Source organism: Cygnus olor, chromosome 1, assembly GCF_009769625.2.
Source record: "Cygnus olor isolate bCygOlo1 chromosome 1, bCygOlo1.pri.v2, whole genome shotgun sequence".
Taxonomy (NCBI): domain Eukaryota; kingdom Metazoa; phylum Chordata; class Aves; order Anseriformes; family Anatidae; genus Cygnus; species Cygnus olor.
In genome coordinates this window covers 74,911,536-74,935,554 of record NC_049169.1, presented here as the reverse complement: position 1 = coordinate 74,935,554, position 24,019 = coordinate 74,911,536, and the positions used below count along the sequence as shown (strand labels likewise).

The 24,019-nt window shown below is 39.8% G+C and overlaps 1 long non-coding RNA gene across 1 annotated transcript; it reads right to left on the bottom strand.

Moving 5' to 3' along the window:
• LOC121064001 lies at positions 1-23,180 on the bottom strand. The gene is made up of 4 exons (XR_005816269.1): positions 23,053-23,180; positions 21,831-21,907; positions 18,575-18,711; positions 1-558 (listed from the first exon to the last, which is right to left on the bottom strand). It is a non-coding gene; the product is annotated as an uncharacterized LOC121064001 (long non-coding RNA).
• Between the last annotated feature and the right edge of the window lie 839 nt (positions 23,181-24,019).

The window sequence follows — 24,019 nt, the reverse complement described above, 5'->3', positions numbered from 1 at the left end:
AACCTGCTTTAAACACATTATCTCAGGTTCCTCTCTTTATTCTTAGACAAGTTAATCTACATACAAACACTTATTGAACAGGCACAGACATGATGGTATCTACCTTCTACAGCTTTCCCTGTAAGTTTTGTCTTCATATAGCATATGATACAATGTTCAATTATGGTCTCAATCTCATCTTCTTTCTACCTCTACTTGTCCAACCCAACAACTCAGAATAATGTAGACCTTTCTATTAGCTTCACTCAGCCTCCAGCTGAGCACTCAGGTTTGCACCAAAGGAGTGAAAACCCTCGCAGCTCTGAATGGCAAGATGAACAACTCCGCAGGGTGCAAACAGTAATGTCAGCCCTGTGGAAAGGTCACACTGCATATCTGAGTTCAGACTGAAACACAGTGTGTGTCCAGCAGAGCCCCCAGCTGTGTCTGTAGTGGCAGGATACCTCAGGTGGCTGGGCAATGACTGAGTGCTGCCAGCTGTGCCAGCCACAATCATCTGTCCATCACTTTGCACTCTCATTTCTTGCTGGCCACCTTGTCAGCCTGGAACTGCATCTGCTGTTTTGGGAAGAAAGCACAATAGGGACTTTGCCTCCGGGTACCAAAGTTACACAAACATTACTCCACCAAAGGTGATGACAATACAACTAAAGAATAACTCCTATAGCAATCTGTAGAAACTCCAGCAGGCTCGCAATGTGCAATTCTAAAAATTATTTATGAGGCCACTATGTACAACTCTTCTGCAAGGACATCGGTAAACATTCATGAATTAGGTCGCTCACAAAGATAAGGAAAAGAATATACAGATAGGTTAAGTGACTTTCTCAGGTTCGCATGGGAAGTTCGGAAACCCAGAAATAGAATCAGTCAAGACTTTCAAAGGGATCCCAGGTATCTCTATTACACAACTTAGAGTGGCTTAGTGCAGTAACTGCAAGCTCTGTGCACATTTGGTATCACTTGAGACGGTCCACATTTTGGCAACCATTGCTACTCATGACCTTGGCAAAACTTAGTCCATATTCTTGACTCCTGCTACACAGTGTTTGGTACTGCAAAGCACAGCATGCTGTCCTACCAAGACACGGAGGGAACTAATTAAAGCAGTAACTTATCCTTAGCCACCCAAAAAACTTGAAGTTCCACATTCATTAAGCACTGTTTTGTTTTGTAATTTGCTCAATGGAGCTTAAATGTTATTTATGGACTAGAAATTTAGGATAAGTCTTGGGTTTTGTGGAATAGTTATGCTCCAAGAAATCCTTTCACTCAGAATAGATGATCACAACAGTTTCTATAAATATAAATTATCTTACAGACAAAGGCAGACATTACAGTTTGTTCTAGTTTTCACTGAAATTAAGCCAGCAAAGCTCTCATGCCAGTATTATAACAATAATCATGCTGATAGTATTATTTCACTTTACCAAAGCCAAAACCCAATATACTGTAAATTAGATCAAGCACCAAATAAAATTAAGCAAAAGATAAGCAAAGCTAAAGGAAATGAATGTTAATAATAATAATTAAAAAAAGTGTTTACATTTCTTTGCTGGTTTCAGATACAAGCTAGACATATATAAGCAATTTTATGTTTAACTGTGCCTTTATTTCCCACTGCTCCCACCTCTCTTTTTTTTATTTAAAAAAAAAAAAAGGATTTTGCAGACAAAGATATTTCAAAAGAGCACATTTCAGTTTAAATATACTGGTTTTAGGACTGGGGAAGGAAAACAGGGCTCATACCAATTAAAAGCTTTAAGAAGAAAGACAAATCAATTAAAAATGCCAGAGGGCAAAGATTGCTTAGGAAGAGAAGAGACTTTGACAAATTTGAGATAGATATGTTCTACAAGGTCCATAATGGAAAACAAAATAACTTGCATTTGTAACAGCAAATATCCACAGGAAAATAAGGCATCTGATATATCACAAATAATATGAATCTATGCTTTCACAGGCTGAATAAACAAGCCACATCACTGAGTTAGTGCTTGTTGAGTACTTTGAAGATGAAAAGCAACGTATAAAATGTGACGTGTTATTCTTAAGACACCCAAGGCAGCCAACCTTCAAGCTCAGCTGCTGAATTATTAGTCTTATTGATGTGACATTGCATTATTTTTTGCACCACAAAACCCAGTAGCTACTCAATAGAACACATGCACCAAAAAGACAGTAAAAAAACACCCAACAACGACAAAACACCACCACCAAACCAAGCTTCTTATTTGGGACTTTTAAAAGTAATATTCTGATTTTTGGCAGCTTGCTAGGAAAAAAGAACCAGAACTGTCATTGTTGAATGTATCTTTTGACTGTAACTATAATTTAAAAGAATTGTCTGATGTAATTTCTTCTTTTCTCACAGTGATTCCAGGCCAATTATTTATCCCCCGCCCTCCCCCCATAAGAATAGTGTTTTGAAGTCAGCCAATGAAACATGTTTTATTTAAGGACTATATTGCTAGAGCAATGGATTCTTTGGAGACCTAAAGGTTGCAGAGCACTTCATTAGTTCCACATAATGAAAGAATGGTGCAATTGAAGGAGGTCTCTAAGGGAGAATGGTGTGAAAATTAGAGACCCGTCTGCTCACTTGCAAAAAAAAAAAAAAAAGAAAGAAAAATGCAAAAAAGGAAAGAGGAAAAAGGAAAAAAAGGAGAAAAAGGAGGAAAATAATAAAAGTTGTGGATTTTCTAAATAAAGCACACCGTCTCCATTCAGTCCACTGATAAAGGGTGTCTACTCAATCCTCTTACCATTGACAATATAATAAAACCAGAGGAAATTTTTTGAAGTAGATCTGCACATTCCACATTTGGATTGAGGGGCAATGGACTGTTTAAATTGCTATTTACATTTCCAGCTGTTTTACCAGTGATTTGCCCAACTTAATAGCTCTTTAAGCTTTTAAACAAGAAAATAGCTATTCTCACGATTCAAAGAGGAAACCATGGTTATTTCAGACTGCCTCTATTGTAAAAGGCTTAGACCCCTCTGTCTTTATAGATGCCCTTCCCTTTATAGTACTTCCCTTTTCCATCTCCTCCTGCTTTCTAAATCTTCTTCCATTTTCAGTTCACTTTTTACATTATATATTTTTAGTAATATAATGAATCTTTGCTGATACTGCTGATTCAACAAAAATGTTTGCATGCAGCCACCAAAGTTCCCAGGAGAGACTTAAGTTAGCTAGAAAATTAGATTTGCCTGTATGATCTTCCACTAGTTGTTGGGGAGTTAGCCAGTGTTAAACAAATGTTCCACAACTATTGAAAAATGTGTATTTATTTATACTCTTTCCTCTGAGGCTGTACCAAAAAAAAAAAACACAACAACAAAACACTAGTACAGCCATAATGTAAACTGCATTTTCTGCTTATTTTTTCAGGTGAAAGGGAAGAGGAGGGCAAGGGGGTAGTCCACAAATAAGAATGAGACTAAGATGAAAGGTTAAAAAGGGGCGGAGGGAGGAAGGAGTTATTTCATAGTGGCTCAACAAACCACTGCAATTATTTTGTAATAATTTGCACCCATTAGTTTGTTTAACCTGGTGCTAATAAACTCTAATGTCATGAAGAAGAAGTTGAAAAACAAAAGCCTCCCCATCTTGCTTTTGCCCTGATCAAAGCTTAAACATTTTCCTTTTACTTACTCTTAAGTATCCTCTGTGTATACAGATGATTAAAACACCATTCAGATAGTGGGGAAAACTGTCAAATTCAAATTGTTTAGAAAGTGGTAGCTGCTACTCTGATCAAAATTTTCAAAACTAATACAGTTCACTAAAGAAAATTATGGTAATACTTGGAAAAGTGTAAATTCTTTTCAAGAACTGATTGTACCCTACCTTAAAAAAATGAGAGAAAGGTATTATAACCAGCATAATGCTAAACAACTGATTTTTATTTTAAAAGGTAACACTTCATATATAACAGTCAATATATCCTGAACTAAAATTCCCATTTTTATATACAATTTATACAGAAGGCAGTGAATGATCCCCAAATTGACATATTGGCTGCTGATAAAGCAGATGTTTGTCCTAGTTTCATGCACCAGAGCGTCATTGAGGATATAACAGTTTCACTAGGCAAAACAGGACCAAGAATCAATCTGTATTTGAATTAGTGTGGTTAAATAAAATGGGCTTGTAGCTGGAATGTCTGGTCCCTTCAAAAAGGAGGAAAAAAAAGCTGCACACCTGAGTTACTGAGAAATGACAAAGTTCTAAAGAAAGTATGTTTAAGGGTAAATCAAGTGCCCTGTTCCCCTGCAAAGAAAAAAAGATCAAACAGCATCATAAATAAATAAAGGTCCAGTAAGGCCTAGAAGATTTTTTGGATGTTTTTTCCAGCTTTAAGTACAAGTAGCCTTCATAAACTTTGTTAGTGAGAAGTTCTACCAACTTCTAGCACTCTGCAGGGAGGTTGAAAATGAGCCATACTTACCAGTATTTTTCTGAAAAACTCTTCACTCATATTTTGAAAATTCCCAGGCAGCTCTGCTATTAATGCCCAAAATAAAACAGATTTCCCAGGGAAAAAAAAAATGTAAAAATCTAATGCAATAAATCCAGTGCTGCTTTGGAGTATTGGTGGAAAACAAAACAAAACAAAACAAACAAAGAGACAGTTCTTAAAGTACATGGCAGAAGAAAACATAAAAATACTAAAAGAAAGGCTCAAAAGGAAGTTCCTCAGAGCAGGCATTTCTTGGCACTCAGTTCCAAGAAACGCGATACCTTCCCACCCTACACAAGACAGATTTTTGGTTAAACATAAAATAATCCCCTTTTCAACCTTGTTGCCAACATGTAGTAGTAAGAAAGGAGAACTGCAAATCAGATTTTGTTCTGTGCCAAGGAGCTGTTGTGTGCACTTAGGTACATTGGGTATATTCCCTTAGCCTTGGTTTCAAAAACTAAAAATAGCATCAGGACCCATCTTCATGGAAGTTCCTAGTAAAACTAGCAGAGAAAACTACTGCATACAAAGGGAAAAAAATTAGCTTATTGTCCACAGTCTATTAATAGCCCAAAACCTGTGCAGTAGAGCAGCCACAGTAAGTCACACTTCAAGTAAAAAGTATTTGAAAGTCAAACTTTCCAGCACTGGGCATGATTAACAGCAGATGCACTCCTGTGAGCAGCTCCACTAAAATCAAAACAATTGTTTACAGTAATGAAAATACGTGCAATTCTGGCTGCAGGATTAAGACCCATTCCAGAGCTACAGGAGCCCTGTATTAGAAAGTACACTTGTATTAAATCACTGTGACCACTTTGTGGCAGAGATAGAAGTTTTATTGCCAAAGGAGCCATAGTGAAAGGGCAATGACTCAACTCAAGCACTCTGCAGCATATGAACAGTTGCACACATTATGGAGCACTCAGCTGCCACAGCCGCCAGATCTCAGTAATGCCTCCTGGCAAATCCCGTTAGGCTTCTTCTTGCCCCATTAAAATCACTGGAGGCTAAAAAAGCAGTAGCAAATCGATTTCATATTGCCTAAGGATCTGTTACTGCATTTATTCTCTACACCGACCTATTATTTACACGGATAAGATTCACCGTGGAGACTATTTTCTAAGAATCTGAGTAACACAGATTGGCTTTAGCGATCACAAAGTAGGAACTAACCTGCCACAAGCAAGTTGAACACGTGGATTAACACACAGTTTAGATGCCCAAAAGGCCCAGGAACCCTGGAAAAAAGCACAAGACTGCCAGGTTACCTTCACCTCTGCTCTCTTCCAATTTTGCAGTCTGCCTTCTCTACTCAAAAAAAAAAAAAAAAAAAAAAGGGCTCTCTGGGATCACCAGGGCACAGCAGGCTCCACGTCCCACCCAGCAAGGGTGCTTTGCTGCCTCTTGCAGACAGCCTGCCTGGGCATTTCCAGCTGGGTATTGAGAGGTAGGATGTGCTTGGAGCCACTCAGCTCCTCAAGCTCTGGTGAAATCTCCCTGTTGTGCCTGCGCTCCCCCACCTGCAGCCCTTCTATCTGAGGGCCTGAAGGTGGGGCCTGAAGGTGAGCTGGGGGGAAGGTGGCTACAGCTACACAGGCTATATCAATGCAGCAGCAGAGATGAAGGCTAAAAGAAACTAATGATTATCTCATCTAAATATCCCTAGCTTGGAATGACTTCTATTGTCTTCCCCAAGTGACACTGTGAGCACACAGGTGTTTTTGCAACTCCGGAAAAGGTGTTGCAAGAAGAAGAGTTTAGAAACAAAGGAGTTAGTCTAATCTTTATCACAGGCTGTTACCTTTCTGAAGCCTCTCAGGTGCTAGGAGGTTGTTTGGAGATGGGGGATTGATGGTCAGGTGCACCCACCTAGCCATGCTCTTAAGTCACTGAAGATGCTCCGAGGTCTAGGCAAATGAGCAAAACCCTTCCCCTGTGGCCTGGAGAAAGGAGCCTCAGTGTAACCCTAGGCCACTGTGAGGTTCACCAGGGAGGAGTCAGTCTCCAGGCATGGCCAGTTTCCAGTGCTTCAGAGGAACTAAGCAAACACTAAACCAGAGTACATCTGGCTAATTGTATAGCGGGAGAAAAAAAATCTTTCTTGACCCCAGCTAAATCCCTGAAGCAGAGGCTTTTATTATAACCATTATCTTTATGCAAATGATGATCATGCTGAGGACTTATTCTGCCTGTTACATATGAAGGAAAGAGCTGAATGAATGATACATTCTGGACAGATTCCTTGGCCAGAAGGGACCATTCATGCCAAAGCCAGTTTGAAAGAATATCTTTTAGAAAAATATCCAAACTGCCTCTTAAAATCTCCAAGTGATGTCACTCATGCTGCCCCCTTGGTCTATTGTTGCAACATTCTGTTACCCTCACTACTAGGACGCTATCTGAAATCAATGTAAAATTTATCTAGCATGAGCTCTTCCCTGTCAGACCAGTTTCTGCAAGCCTGAAAAGCAATGATAAACTGCTTGGTTGCTTTGCTGTTAACATTCCTACTGATGGCAGTTTTATAAAGAGCTCTGCTAGCCGCCCTGAACTGCTTTATTTCAGGTTTCAGCGGGATTCATAAGGTCACAGAGAAATTCTCTCTTAGATGCCAAAAGTTCTGCAAGGGAACTAGACAAAACCATGCTTTTTTTCTTGAATAATAATTAACAAACAAACAAACAAAAAACAAAAATAAAACAGACAGACACACAAGAAGCAAGGAAGCAAAATGAAAATGACTCTACTTTACAAGGTATGGCATAGAGCATGGCTGCAAGGCAAACTCCTTTATCCTTGCTTATGCTTCTGTCCACTCCAGCAATATACGCTGGCCATACACAAAAAGGCTGCTTGGTCTCAATCTCCCAAAATGGACCAGGGGAAGAAGCACAAGCAGGAAGAGAAAAAAACAATTAGTTCAACAGTAAATGGGATCTGAGACAGCAGGATGCTTCAGCTGTTTCATGTAGCTATCGCCACAAACTCAGTATGATGGCTCTGAGTGCTAGAAAGGTACAAACCATTTATCAAATATTAATGGGCAAAACATGGGATCTTGCCAGCTGGAGATATTGAGACCAAGCATAGAAGAGGCCATCTTAGTCTATGTCTTCATGTTCCAGAAACTTCCAAGACAGTGGTGAAGAGCAGCCATCACAGTCATCTGGCATTGCAGAAAAACAGCTTCTCAGCAGCTCTGGGATGTGCTCGATCAATAGCTGGAAAATACTATTTGGTTGAACATTGAGCAGTAGCAGGTGCACCTCGTGTGCAGCTATTAAAATGCCTGTTCCCCAATCAATTCCCTTACACGGATACTCCTTGGCCTAGACACACCAGTTTTCACAAGCTTTGTCACTTAAGGCTTTGCTTGTCCGGCTCTGTCGCTGCTATCACACCAGTCACACCAGCATGCGTCTATCTGTGTTAGGTCAATCACTGTGTTTGCTGCAGAACATGCTTCATTTTTGTTTGGTGCAGGATGCCTGAATTCAGCTTCCCTTACTTGCTTCAGATCAAAGAGGTATAGTTTTCCTGTTCTCACAGTCACCCTGCTCCTGGTGCCCTGCTAGGCACACTTCCTTTGAAGTCCAACAGCCTCTTATCTAACAGAGAATTGACTGGAAACTGTTTCTGTGCCAGCTGCCTTGCTGGAGCCTGAATTATGTGTTGAAGTCAGTCTAAGTATTGTACATAAAAGCTGAAAAATACTTGAATTCCTAAGGTCAGAAGTGCAGCAAAATTTGCGTTCCTTGACTTTAACCCCCCCAATATAACTGCTGAAAGTCCTATGCTGGGAGTCCAAAATTCAAGCATATGCAGAAATTGGCTCCCCTAATTCTTTTTAGGAGGCTCACTGATGGGAACCATTAGCCGAATAAAGATGCCAGGCAAGGCTAAGACTTCAAAGATTGTTCTTGTGGATCACACAGGACAGTATCATTCTGTGTAGTTTTGCCGAGTTTCTTTTGTAGGGCACAAACTTTAGGCTCGGGAGACATGGAATGTTCGCCTGCATGGACAGCTTAACTTGGCTTCAAATGCTCTATATTTTAATACACCTCCTGCCTGCATGTGAAAATGTTTCACAATCTGATTCCCAGAATATAAATTGTGACCATTTGCAAATATGTTAAAATGTTCAGAATGCTCAAAAAGATGTAAATACATAAAAAATCTCACAATTAGAGCCATGGCATGTTGCACTATCTAGATGCTAATATAGCCAGGACTCTGGTCCTGTGCTGGAACAAATCCTAAACTGGCTGCGTTCAAAGAACCTTGTCCTCAGAAGCCAAAATTACACAAGCAAACTATTCCACTAGCTGTGCAGAGGGAAAAAAGCATGGCCAGCCATGAGATGGAGATGCAACCTGGGGAGCTTGAGAGCCAGAAGGAACATCAGAGCTTGCACAGCACATCTGCATAGACGTTGCCTGCATCCTGATACATGTGTGCCGTGATTCTTCAGAGCAGTTGGCAGGAAAATTTGCTCCCTGCCACAATCTCTCTTATCAGTCACCACAACATGTCTCCAAGGTAGAACAGTTTCTCCGGGGCCTGGTATTAACATTTTGGCAGACAGTTTTTTATGCTGTTTGTGAGCACTTCTGTTCTGAGGCTGGTAAATGTATGTAGCGTACATGGCACTGAGACTGAATTTCTCATCACTATTTTGCCTAATGGTGGGAAGTTACCATATGCTATTGCTCAGCAAAGGACAACATTACATCATAGTTCCTTCATTTAAAACAATAACAACTGCCTCCTGCATAGAAAACTAATAGGCCCTGTTCCCAGATGGTGTAAATTAGCATGGCACCACTAATGTCTGATTTATAACAATTGAAGATCCAGCCTTCCCAATACACCACATGATTAAGCATGCACTTTGCTAGCCTGGAAATGTTTTGAGGGCCATGTAATTGTGCAGTAATGAACTAAACTTTTAATTAAGTTCTCATTTTGAATTAGAATCAGTAAGTCAATAAATAGCCTTCACTTGATTTAGATGATAAATATGCACAGCTGAGGCTGCACTGTATGTCCTCCCCAGTTTTCAGGCTCTCCTTTCTCCTCCATATGTCAGAATCTAATGAAGGAGCTCTGAAGTACAGTCCTAATATATTATTGTCGCACATGGTGATAATACTGCTTGAGTTAAGAGACTGCCAGGCTTCTATTATAAATCCTGTTCTCAAGGTTTTATAACATGTGTGTTTTAAACTGCAGTGAGCAAAGTTGTTTTTACAAGGAGCTGTCAGCCCCAGTGTGAATTTTTGTCAAAATAAAATTAAAAATTGATTTGATTGATTCAACCTGTCAATTTTTCAGGGTTTCTGGAGCTATTTTTGCTAACCTCTGGTATAATATGCCTTAGATTTGAAAAATGCAGTTTCATAGCAAGCTTTTAAACAACACTATTTGCTGATTTTTGTTGGAAGTAGAGAAAGGGCAAATAGGTTTGTATGGTGGTAATGACTCTTATATTTTAAGACTAGACAAGACCTTTTCTGACCATCTAGTCTGACCTTTCGAATAGCTAGGTCACAGAATTTTGCCCAGTAATTAACATATCTGTCCTGGTAACTGCCAGGTTGAATTACAGCGGATCTTTAGAAAACTATCACCTCTTACCAGAGGGAACGTCACAGACAAACTGTATTATCCATTACTTGGAATAGCAGAGTAGAAGTTGTCATTTCAGACTTCTTTTCTTCACTCTAATTTTGACTCACTGTGTGGTCTTAGGAAAGTCACTTCATTTTCTAATTTCTCCATTTTTCCATCTTCCTTGATGAGGAAAATAATATTTAGATGCCTCAGAGAGGACATGGTGCGTTGTAATAAATTATTTGAGGAATACTTTGAACTATTCCGATAAAAGATGCTATTCTGCGAAAGTACAGAAAGCTACATCTGTGTATTCAAATCTGAAAACTGATTACTTTTCAGGATGTGTTCTTTCTCTCCATTTTTGTCATGTTAACAGCTAGTGCATAACAAATCTGCTTATGTGAAGTACTGATTCTCACAGTCCGCTGTTTCAAACATTTTAGAAACAAATGGTGTAAAAATTGTTTTGGATATTTTCACTCAGCTGGTATATTTTTCTCTAATGGAATGAGTGGTTCTCATTATGAACAAACTTTGTTTTAGTTTCCATTGGATAAAACACCTTTCAGCAGGGCTCTCTCAGGGTCACAAAAACTGTCCCATTCTTGGCTTTCCAAAGATCTGGTAGAAAAATCATTTCTGGAGCACAAATGATACCTCTCTGAAATTAATCAGGCAGTTTGTACTCTGAACTGTCACTGCAGCTAGACACTCAACAAATATAGGGTTCCACCCTTCAAAACTATGATAACAATGCTTGGCACCAGCATGAAAGATAATACAAAGCATTATGGCTTAAAAATATCCAGCATCATTCAACTGGAATATCCAGGTCATTTTTTCAGAGTGACTTTTACTTTTAAAAATATCTACCCCAAAGACTGATCCTTGGTACTCGGGCTAGAGATGCAAATGGCCTGAACATACACTGGGTATCCTCTTGGTTCAGTCTGGCACCTTTGTGGCTCGAAGAGATTGTTATTACATCACTGCAGCTTTCTAATTCAAAGTGTCAAAAAACAAAACAAAACAATGAAGTAGGACAGCAAAGGAAGGTAAGTTCTACAATCTATAGTAGTGCAATTTCAGTGAGTTGCTCAGCAGAGTAAAGTTAGTTAGCTCACTGAAGGACCATCACAGTGAAAACTTCAGAGATGTGTTCTGGGAACTGGGAACATCAGCTCTGTGAATCTTTGCTGCTGGCCCATGACTATTCACCAGGACATTTTCTGTGCAAGAGACCACAGCTGCGCCATAGTGTCTCTAGGAGTGGTGTCTCAGTGAAGAACATGGAAGACACATGAGGAATACACTGAAGTGATTGCTGCTGCAGAGTGGTCAACCCCTTCCACACACGGTGACTTAGAAGAGAGAAAGTGCAGAAGGAATTCTCAAAAAACAACAGTAAAACTTTAGACTTACAGAAGTTGTAAGGTTGGAGCAAGGGAACTATGCAGCTGGTCTTAAGTTGTTTTCCAAGGCTTATACAGCCAGGTGCTTTAGAAATAAAATTTCTACTTGTCCTGGTTTCAGTTAGGACAGAGTTAATTTTCCTCCTAGTAGCTGGCAGGGTGCTATGTTTTGGATTAGAATGAGAAGAGCGCTGATAACATGCTGATGTTTTAATTGTTGTAGAGCAGTGCTTACACCAAGCCAAGGACTTTTCAGCCTCTCTCTGTCCTGCTAGCGAGCAGGCTAGGGATGCAGCAGGAGCTGGGAGGGGACAGACCCAGGACAGCTGACCCAAACTGGCCAAAGGGGTATTCCATACCATCTGACGTCATGCTGAACAATATATAGGGGTGGCTAGCCGGGGTGGAGGGGGGGGCCGGCTGCTCGGGGATAGGCTGGGCATCGGTCAACGGGTGGTGAGCAATTGCATTGTGCATCACTTATTTCGTACACATTATTACTATTAATACTATTATTATTATTATTATTGTTGTTATTCTTTTCCCTGTCTTAATAAACTGTCTTTATCTCAACTCACAGACTTCACTTTTCCCGTTTCTCTCCCCCATCCCGGAGAGGGAGGGGGGAGGGTGAGCGAACGGCTGTGTGGTGTTTGACTGCCAGCCGGGCTAAACCACAACACTACTGTAAAAGCCCGTGTTCTTTCCCTCTGTGTTTTCCCATCCCAGTTGAATTAGAAGTTCAACACCAGTTTGGAGTTCTCAAAGCTTTAGCAGTGCTCAAGAGAAATCTGTGTGATGGTTTGGGAGGTCTCAGGCTCTAAATCCTGGTCACAAAATAGAATGCTAATTCCTGAGTCTCAGAATGAATCCTAAGCTCCCAAAGTCAAAAGTCTCTGCCCTGTCTGTGTGGGATGAGCTAACAGTACAGAGAAATAGCGGATCAGATTGTAGAAGTTGCATTGACAGCCTGATACAGCTCTGCTAAAGTCAGCTTTCACCAGCTGATACTCTATTCTTTTGTCTACAAGCAACAAAAGAGAAGGATAAAATATCTATATTTTTACTTCAACTGGAAATTCTTTAGCAAGCACAAGAAATAGTTAGCGTTCTTAACTGCATTCATCAGCACTTCAATGCATACAGCAGTTCTGCCTGACTCCATGCAGCAGTTTTAGGAAAGGTGGAGAAACAGAGTCTAAGCCATTAATAACAATTCTGATAGTTGAATAAATAGAAGTAGTATTAAAGAGCTGTATGCCTTTCCCTGTGCAGGCATAAGATGATCGTAGTCAAAGAATGTCTCTGTGAAGGAGATATTGTTGCATTCTTTTTCTGTCTGTAACATGGCATAGAATACTTCTGGGTAGCTGGCACTGAATGAAAAACATGATTTTTCGTACAATGGAAAATGAGGTTTTCAACAAAATGATAATTCTTGTGTGAATGACTGTTTTGCTATGATCCTTTCCTATTTTTAAACTGAAAAACCTAAGCCTGATTTTTTTTAAGGTAAAGCCTAAAAAAAGTGGGATTTTAATGGTATTCAGCCATTACTGTGATTCTGTGATTTGCTGGATACTGACATTCTCAATCCAGGCTGAGTGTATGTTTGCTTTTCCCCCTGCATTTCTTTTGGTCTCTGTCCAACTGCTGTCAAGGGTAGAGTCACAACTTCAACCACAGTTTAAGGTGCTTTTGTAAAATCCTTTGTTTGGAAAAATATCTGGAGGACAATAGATTCTCTTCTTAATAAGAAAGAGAAAAAATGCATAAAACTGAATAATCAAAGAGAATGGAATCAAACAGCAAGGGTACCACGAAACCTGCTATGCAGGCATTTGACACAACCCCCTGATATCTTTCCTATATTTTGTCACATCTGAATATTGCATAATCTTTACTTCACTGCTTTGAGTATTGAAATTATATGTCTGGATAAACAGATGCAAGCTTCTCTGTGCATGTTCTGACCTGGCAGGTGAGAAGCATCTTGGGTTCAGAAGCTGGGTTGACACGGTTTTGCATTCTGAGTTTATCTTGCCTCACAGCAAAACCTTCAGGGTAGTGATTATTTTGCACATGCTTGTATGAAACCCAGCATGACTGGTTTTGGTTGGCCCTGCTAGCTTCAACTACACAAAAATAACAGGTAATATGTTTTTGTTCACACACGGTTTCGGTGTCTTTTACCAGTTTAAATTTGGTTGTTATTAGCAGGGACTGAAAAAGAGCAAGAAAAGGGCTTCTAAAGAATGCCTGTGAGGTACTAGAACTTCTTGAGCTGGGGAAAGATTGGATTATTGTCCTAAGTTTGATTCAGGACAACGTTAAACATGGGATTAAACAGCCTACGTACCATGAATTTAGCAACCACTTTGATACAATATACCAAACTCATTCCTGATTTATAGTATTTCGGTGGGGTTGTACCAAGAAGTGGATTTAATATGTTGACGCTGTTCAGTGAGAAATGCACGGATGTACAACTAAACATCATGAAAGCACTTACAAGTACATTTCTCAAATTGTTTACCTTCAGTGCATTACTGGTAACCAGAAATACATTGGAACAGAGCTGGCCAGCAAAAGCTGCAACTATAGAAATGTAGAGGAAGAAGAATCAAAAGCCATTTGTCTAAGTGAACAACACTGTTTTGTCATGACTATGTGCAACTATCTACAGTCTAGACCAGTTCTGAGTGTAAAAAACTACCAGAATCACCTTTCTCTATGGGGTGAGGCTCACCTCTGTCACAGATAATTTAAAAGTGTAAATTGCCACATAATAATAATTAATTGCTAGCTCAATTCCCCTTATTCTCTGGCACTGAACAGTTTGCGAACAAGGTTATACAGACAGTGGTTTTGCGATAGGACGCAGAAAAAGAAATGAATTAGAACAGCATTATACTGAAGGGTTGGACAGGTTTCCTCATCTACCTCCTGACTCGACAGCTTGCAGCTTCCTGATGTGTGCCTCATACTTCAGAGCATGCCAAGACGAAACCCCATAGAAGTTCTGACACAGAGGATGACATGGCTTCCCTGGAGCCCCCTCTTTCCCTGTATGGGCAACATAGGGTTCCTGTAAATACCAGGAAGCAGCTTTTTCTCCCACAGTCGGGAACTGCGGTTAGCCAATAGCTCCTATGCAGGCAGAACTGTGCTATCAATCACACGACATTAGTCTAGGCAGGGGAGAACTCTATTTACAGGTCACAGCTTGGCCCACACCGATGCAGAATGGAAGACTGAATTTCACTCTTCTGAGTTATAACCGTGGAGTTTATTATTGCTATTGTTACTCCACTAGCCTTCATACTGAAACCAGTGTGGAAACAGAAGACCATTCTGTGTATTATAGCCAAATGTGAATGTTAATACACAAGGAGATTTGCATCACAGTCAGATTTATTGCTATAACGCGTCACATCAACCAAAATGCAGAAGTCATATCCAAACAAGCTGTTGGCTACCAGCTATTGGTTTTATTCTGGGAGGAAAGAATTTATTTTCTCTTTTAACATACTCAGGCTTGTAGGTAAGTATCCCACACACCTTTGAGCTACTGCTAGTTCCCTTACAATGTAGAATAACTGCTTTTCCTCATTTAGCACTGTGCAGTGGCAGATGGCCAGAAGTAAGTGAGAACCTTCAGGGCAGCCACCTGGGACTAAGTAGAAAGAAATATGGGAGGGTAACTGGAAAGCTAACAAAACATGGTAGCACTGGCAAAATTCACTTGATATTCAGCAGTATTTATTCCACTGTGACAGTGCAACCAATCTCAACAGAACTGAAAGCTCCAAAGCATTTTGTCAATGATGTATGCAACAGACCTCTTTACACTGTTGCAGTCAGCTTTCCACCAGCATAAACCACCCATGTAGACAAGCCCACCGTGGACATGTAGGGTGTTAAAAGCCCATCAGATTTAATCTGCTTGAGCTGGAGCAGCCAATCATTTTGATCTCCTGGCAGTGTGCAGGGCAGATGGAATGTTAATATTCTGAAATATCATACCATGCAATTTATAATAATCAGGGGACTGATGAGAAAAATCTAGACCAATATTATGGAGAATGGGCCATTTAATAATCTGGTTTAGGCAGACTTAGGGAAATGGGTAAGAGATTCCAGACATATTTGAAGACTTTGAAGGCACCATGGAAATAATCCATTTAATTCAATAAAAGTCCAGCCTGGAATCGCCTCATTTGCAGCTTGCTTGACATTTGCTGAAAATTTTGGTGCCAGTACAATAAAATTGTTCTCTTGGTACAATTAAAACACTCAGTGACATATTATTGAATGAGACATTCAGTGTCTGACTAAACTTCTTGTCTCAAACTAGAGACATAAAATGTTTTAACATAAATTGAACATGAGAATTGAGTAGAAAAGTTTAAATGCTGGTCAGGACACCTCTACCTCTTAAGAGCATTCCAGGCTGGGTTCTTCATGCATTGTAGAAACAGGGACCAGATGACTCCTGCTGTGTTCTACACTATTCCAAAATCACACTCGAAGAACTTCAATTCATAGGGTATTATTTTTCAGATGGACCACTATTGACATCCTGTGACACCTCTGTCCAGAATGGGAGCTTGTTAGCTATATTATAAATCACATCACCACAGAAGCAGATGCCCTATGGATACATGTCACTTTGCACTCTGCAGCTCCCTGTGCAGTGGCTGGCTGCAGGACTGAACCATAACACCATACTAAACTGTCAAACTAATATTTATGACCTTATTTGTCTTCCTAGACCAATGGGTATAACCCACTGATGGAATGCATCCTCTGACTGGACACTGAAAGGCAGTAAAATAGGTCTTGTTCACCAACTACTACCTGTACAAATCTTAGTAACAACTAGAATGGAGTCACGATCCACAGCCAATAAAGGTCAAGAGCTTAGCATCAAAGACTAACGGGATATTCCTCTCACCTGTTCAAGCCAATGGAGACAAGTATCTTGTTAACACAGCTGTAGCTTGTCCATGACATGACACCCTGATATTTCCTTTTTTTGTTTGTTTTTGTTTTCTAATGCAGTCATTTCACATTAGTTTCTTAAGCCATTTGTTTACAAGTTGGCCTCTTACTTCACAAGTGAAACTGAAGCATAAATCAGTATTACCAATGAAAGTAGGGAATACACTGAGTTTAAAATCAGGGCTATATGTGTTTCAGGTAAAAGGAATACATTGAATAAAGATTAAAGAATAATTGACTGAAGGACAAAGATGACATGAAATGATACAGATCATTTTATTTGTCTAAAAGTGAAGTGCTCCTGACAGAGCAGCCTAGATGGATGGATTTGCTTTTACTCAGAAACACCATCTAATTCTTGAAATGCCAACAGAAAAAAATAATCAGGAAGTACAAAAGTGGTCTAATGTCAAACAGAAGATGTAATTTCAAGTCATGAAACAACAGATTTCAATGGAATGGCACAACCTTCATTTGGTCTGCAGATTGCACCACACAGCTACAAACAAAGCAGTCCCTAAAACTTCGTGGGTGGCAGCACAAAGGAGGCATAGAGACCCTTTGGATATATTACAACATTATGGTACAACTCTGTTTATTAAGTCAATCTTTCATTCTCTGCCTTAAAATGTCTACAATTCTTTTCCCCCTTCCATTCCCCTCCATTTCAGTTGTACGAATGGATTATCTGGACAAGACTAACATAGGCCACCATGGCAGCACTGAGGCCGAACCTCAGCCCTTCCCTGGGGAGGTGAAGCAGAACACTGAGTGGCTGCAGCACTTGTCCTCTACCAAGGGGCTGTAGGGCTCCTGGGAAGCACCCTTAACAAATGAAGGCTACCCACCACTGTGTTGGCTTCTAACTGCTTCCACTCAAAGAAAACAGAGGGTTTGCAGGGTTCCTTACCAAAGTCTTACAGTTTCTCTTCTGTGGATTGCTTCTGTCCATGAAAGAAGGCTGGCACAGAGCTGTGACACTACTGCTTTGTCAACAGGAAGCCATTAGAGTAAAAGACCACCCTACAGGAGCAATTGTCCCCCATTATAGGGATGACAGCGATGAGAGGGGCTGAGCAGGTCCTGAGGTACAGGAGGATTCAAACTGTTTTACCCTAAAGGGATTCCAACTCCTCAGCCACAGTCTTTCATATAGAAGAACTGTGAAGCTATGCTTTATTTGTCCTTTTTCCTTCGTGCATACTCCCAGATACTATTTGTAATTCCATTTCATAACATAAAGCATTCCACAGAGGCATCATTCACTGCCTTCCAGGATACAGTGATTAAATTCGCCAACAATGAGATTTTTATCTCACTTGGAATGTTTTTGCTGTCACACATAGCTCACAAAAGGTTTCTGCAGAGTTTTCTGTCATAATTCTCAAAGGAAGATGAAACAATTTTAAAGCAGAATTATAGAATGATGGTGACTGCAGTGTGTTGCTGACCTGCTGTGGTGCAAGTTATTTCTCAGTAATTAGAGCTCCACAGACCATTCTATGCTTTTCTGTGCTTCACTGGTACCGTACTGCTCACTGCTCCAGCACTGACACTGAGCTAGTATTTGCAAGACTGCTTTCTAGCTATCCAGATAAGATGTGCTGGTTAAAAAAGTACATATCAAACATTATCCTTTTCTTAGAAATTGACTAAAGGAATCATCAAAATGTGTATCACCATCACTTGCCAGAGAATTGCTGGGTTATAAACACATTTGAGCATAAATTTGCTATCATAAGGAAAGGTCAAGGAAAAAAGCAAGCACTTTAGACAGATGAGCTCCTATACTCTTGATCTTTATATTGCCAATGCAAATAAAAATGATTAAAGCGGAGATGGCTGTAATTGGCAGTCTCAGATATTTGAGATCAATAGAGCAATAAAGAATGTATAATGCAACTTTGAATTAATTGCTCTATTTGTTGTCGCCAGAATTCACAGTCTACTGCAAGTGCAATAATTCACTTGTTAGTTGCATAGGCCCAGGATACCCTGGTCTGATCCATAGATAATACTGATATATCTGATAGAATTACAGAACGAGAAAACTCAAAAACCTACCTGGTGGTTTCTCATTCTGCCAGCACTTGACAACTCTGTCTGCGTCAGCCTCAGCAGACCATCGAGTCCATTTGGAGTAAGGCACGGTACATTGCAGTGGATTATTTAGGGCTCAGCTGCTGAGCTGTGGCTACTTCCTGGGTTTCAGAAAAAATACAATAGTGGTAAGTGAGTGGGGGGATTTGACACTTACAGGATGGCCAAGGCAATCACATTTTTTTAATCTCTTTCTCTTTAGTTTTTAAACCAATGGTAGGAAAATGTCTTCTGATGCTGTTTTTGGAAGAAGTGAACAACAGTAAGTGATCTGGAACACTCCAAACAGCAAAGCCCAAAATTCATAAGTACTTGACCAGGCTTCAGATTTTTGCTGCTGAACTTAAGGCAATGCTTTCACTGCAATCCCTTTCCCTTCCACCCCCCCCCAAAAAGGGATGGTCTTATACCGAATTAGTAGGTTAGAGATTGACAGAGTGGAACAGTGGGCTGGGAGTTAAAAAAAAAAAAATCCTTTGTGCCCCAGTAAGATATTCTCATCATGATCTTTAATTAGGATTGGTGATCTCACTGAAACATTCTGGGCAGTTTTTAGTTTTTCAGGAGGTAACATATAAAAACACACTCAGTTAGCATTAGAAATGGCCTCCAGATAAGAACTGCACAAATGTTTTGTTGACTTGTCACTTCAACCAGCTCGTTCTTAGAACTATTTGTAGAGGTGCCAGTGCATGCAGAATTGGTCCTGCAGCTAGGCTCTGGTTGATCATCCTGGTGATGCTGCAGTCAGAAGAGATTTTACTTCTGCACTGTGTTGTCTCAATGATACTGCAGGGAGTTCAGATAATGTGTTTTCATACCTACTTGAAAACCACCCGTCTCCTGAATAATGTGGTACACTTTGAATTAATTTGACACAATTTGAGTTACAGGTATTAAAATGCAAGGAAAATGCCTTGAACAGTTAATTAAGAGGTGTCTTTCAGCTGAATACAAATTTAGGATTAGTCTCAGTTTCTGAAAGTTACCAGTATCAAACTTAAAAAAAATAAAAAAATAAAAAATGCAGGCTAGCAGAAAGCAGCAGAGCACAGCAGTAAATCTGCAAAGCTACTAGTCTTCTAGACAGCTGTTACAAATACAGCAGAAGATACATCTACATATTTTCAAATGTAAAAAGTTCTACCTTTCATTCAGAGAAATGGCAGTGCTTTACAACTGTTAATTAAACCTCATGACACTGTTGGGAGTCAGTAAAATGCGAATGCTAGTTTTGCAGATGTGTAAATTAGCCCGTTTATCACTTAATATTTGAATGTACTTGATCAAATTCAGGGGAAGCTGAGCTGGAACCTTTGTTTCTATTGATTTTCCTATGTTTAGAGGATATGATGTCTCCAGAGATTTAGAGAAGGAGCATTCCATTTAAAAAATGAAATGACTTAGAAGAATAAAGACTGTTTAGTCTTTTACCTTTTCCCAACAAAATTTCAAATAAACATTCTCCCTTTACTGTGCCTAACACTTCAGAAAAAAAGACATAAAAGTTTAGGAAGGAATTAAATAAGTTTCTCTTTCTCTGTTTCACTTGCCTACTGTTTCCAAGACTCTTTTTCCTGTAAAGATAATTAGAGATAAGTATGGCTAAACTACCAACTGAATTTCTAGCCAATCCATTCCTAGAAGTAAGGAAGTAACACTAGTGCACAACAACATATGCCTATGATTTCCAAGGAGGGGAGAAAGGCAGATGGGAAGGAAGTAAATTCTTGATTTTTAGAGAATTTAGAAAATCTCAAGTTCATTTGCTCTGGATGACAAATTCTGCCATCAGCTGAAGTTTTCAAAAGACAAAACGTTGAAAGAATAGACAGAATAAAATATTCTGTGTTGTACAGCTTCAGCGTTGCACTCAGTAAAGGTTAATTTAAGATGTCTGTCCTCTGAAGTCAACAGACATTTCAATGGATGGCAAAAGAACTGGTGGTGTCTCTAGTATATGGCACGTTTAAAAAGTGTTAAGGAAGGCCTGATCTTGTAATTTAGTGGGCAGGAAAGCAGCTGAAGCTAGGTGGTCCTAAGGCTTTCAGCTCTCTGCCCACTTACCATCTGTTCCAAAAATTCAGGACCCATTGCAGAATAATCATGTAACCGATCACAAAAAAATTACATGGTGCCTCCCCATTGAGTTTTATCCTACTTTGGTTGCAAAACCTTTGAGAAAGCATAGCAGATGCTGAACAGGTAATTGAAATGGACAATGAAAAGAGCTGGCAGAACTGTAGAAGCCTTAATATGATTGTCAATAACTTTACAGCTGTAAAGCCTATAAAGCCAGACATAACCAAATTTTATGTGCCAGGCAGAAAGCTGAGTCCTGTACCACCTAAAGTGATGCTTACCTCAGTTCTCTTCAGCATTAGTTAGTCAGGCTTTGGCTAGGTAAACTTGTCCAACTTCCTTTGAAACATCTCATGTCCCGACAGCTGCTAGGAACAGGATATCTGACCTGATAGGTATGGCAAATCCTACTTTCCTGGAAAGGCTTCCTTTGAGCCTACTCTTTGATATTTCCTTCCCTATGGAAATAGGTAGAACTGTCAGCCTCATTGGAAACTGCAATTAATCCAGGGTGAGGAACTCATTGCCATAACAAAGATACAGACAAACTTGCTTTTTCTTCTCAGCACGTCTAATATTCAAACATCCTAGCCAACCTGTAGGTTCAGCTTTGAGCTTGCAGCCAAAAATGCTCCAAAGCTGTGCTCTTGACTGTGATGCCTACTATGAAGTGCTGGACTAATATCTGACGTATCTGGGACTTATTCACTGGAAAGATCCCAAAATGTTTTGCATGCTGTATATAGGAATAACTTCATATACCACTGAAAAGTGGCTACATCTGAAGTGAAAGGGACGGCAGAGAATGTAAACGCTGCAGCAATTATGTGAAAAATAGATCAGTTCATTTTAAAGGCAGATGAATTGCCATTTCTTGAGCCAGAATCAAAGCCTTTGAAGCCACTTATTTTACAGAAGATATCACAAAAATCTTCAGTGATGCCCTATTGTCAGTTTTTTGGCTCCCTGTTACTGCTGGAACACAGTGATCCTGCACAACAGCTCTTTGGATTTGTTCTTTAATCAAAATACCACTTTTTAAAATATAATTGCAAACAGCAGGAGGACTTGGCATGATGATACTACTCCAAATACAAGAGATAAGGCAGCCCAGAAGGAAAGACAAATAATAAATTACCTGGTGACAGTACTAACAGGACATCCCTGTAGTTCTGGTGCTTCAGAGTCAGTAATGCATTCCTCCTCACAGTAGCCCTGTAAAGATAATCAGTTATCCATAGGAGGAACGAAAGGCTCAGGAAGGCTCACATCCTCTACACCTTCATGGTGTTCTTCAGGCTAGACCATGGTGTCATAGCTTCATCAAAGCCTCCAGACAGAGGCTGTGGATTGGCCCCTCTCTCCCTGGGGATGCTACAGTGCAAAGCCTGGACAAGCCTCACCAGGATTTGGGGCCTCAATGGCTCAGACCTTAAGCACTCACAGGGTCATGGAGTGTGGCTGACAGGGTACATTTTGGTAGATGCACTTCTGCAGGAATCAAGTGCGTTCCAGGACATCTTCCCAAATGCTGCTAGGCTATGCCCAAGCTTTAAGGTCCTGTTTATGACTGACCACAGAGCTGTAGCTCTCCTGTGGTTCTCCCCTAACACCACACACTCCATCTCACTCTGAGGCATCCAACCCTTCCCTATAGCTCTGCATAACTGCTGGCATGGGGAACGAAGCATCTCCAAAGCAGCAAAAGCTACTCTCATGCTGGAGAAAAAAGGCAGTTGCTCACCACAGCTTTACAGCTTCAATGGCTTTGAATTGCTATCATTTATCTCTACCCGTATTTCAGAGGGACAAGATGGCTTACAGCTTTGGTAATCAGTTCTGCAGCTTTTCACCCTCAGATTTTCTGCCATGTAGCTCAGGCTGGGGTGTGTGGGGGGGCTCCAGGCGAGGCCAGCTTGGGCCATTAATGCCCATGTGCCACCTGGGCATGACCAGGCCTATTACCATTCTCAAGGCCCTGGCAAGCATTTTGGTTTAATGTTTCCTAAATAAGTGTGTTTTTATCAAAAATCTGAAAGCTTTTCACATAGATCAGTTTTGAATTGTGGTGTTGAAAAGGATATAAAGAAAATCTCTGCATGTGATAAAAATGCACTACAATATTTAAGGCTTTTACTTTCAACAGAATTTTATGAGGGACAAAAAATATAAAATATTCCTCCTTGTCTTTCTCAAGTAGCTGGGGGTTGCAAAAAGAAAATCTAGTGCTGTGTTGGATCAAAATGATGTGAGCAGAGAATCTCAGCTGAGACCACGAAGAGAGCAAGATCTTCCTTTCCTATCTCCCAAAAATGAGATGTTGACTCAGTGAATGTGTGAGAAAAAAAAATTAGTCTTACCAGAAATGTAGAATTTGTTGCACTGGATCACTTAATTGACTTCTTCAGTGAGAAGAGTGTTTTGCAAATACATGGTGCTGCAAAAGAGTTGAGAAAGCTTACTTGGAATTTCTCCTGTGAAATGAATGTCAGAGGTGGGCCGATACCTATTTTGGAACACTATTAAAGAAATAAATGCTGCTCCTAGCAACAAGATTTCTCTTCTGTAGATAAAGCTAATAGTTATACATGATGAATTTTCTTGCATTCAAAAAAAAAAAAAAAAAAAAAGAAAATGAGAATTTGTCATTTCTCTGAAGGACACATTTAAATTCAACTGCTTCTGACTGAAGCAAATACATAGTCTAAATCTTCCTGGCTTTTCCATTCTGCTTTTATTTTATTTAAAGCATTCCTCTTCTGGTTTCTAGCAAACTGCTCTAAGAATGCAGGCAGTCCAGAAAAGTTAAATGTACTTGTATTTGGTGAAGATGTGGGTTTTTAAATGTCCTTCTATATTTGCATTTTTTTTCCAAAACCCAGCTTCTGGGATCCTTTGAGTATGCAAAAATCTGAACTTCCATTTAGAAGAAAGTAAAAAGAAGCAAGTTTTTATCCCTGTTGTTGCAGAGAAACACCTCAAAAATATGAATTATAAAGTCTTATAAGCCAGAAGACAAACAAAAAGAACCTTACATTTATTTTCTTTAAAGTGTCATGATATTTAAGACAATCACGTAAATTGAAAGGGAGGCATGTTTGTTCCATGATATTTGAATACCTGGTTTGGAAATGCTGGGCTTTATAGCATTATTATTTCCTATTTTATAGGCAATCCTATTTATTTTATAGTAACCATTTTATATTTATAGTATCAAGACATAAAATTCCAAGTTTCATCAGACTAGAATGCTTTCTTCTCCTGGGGTGATAAATCCTCCCAGATAATGGAAATATTGACAAAACTTTAATTATACCATCTCAGTGA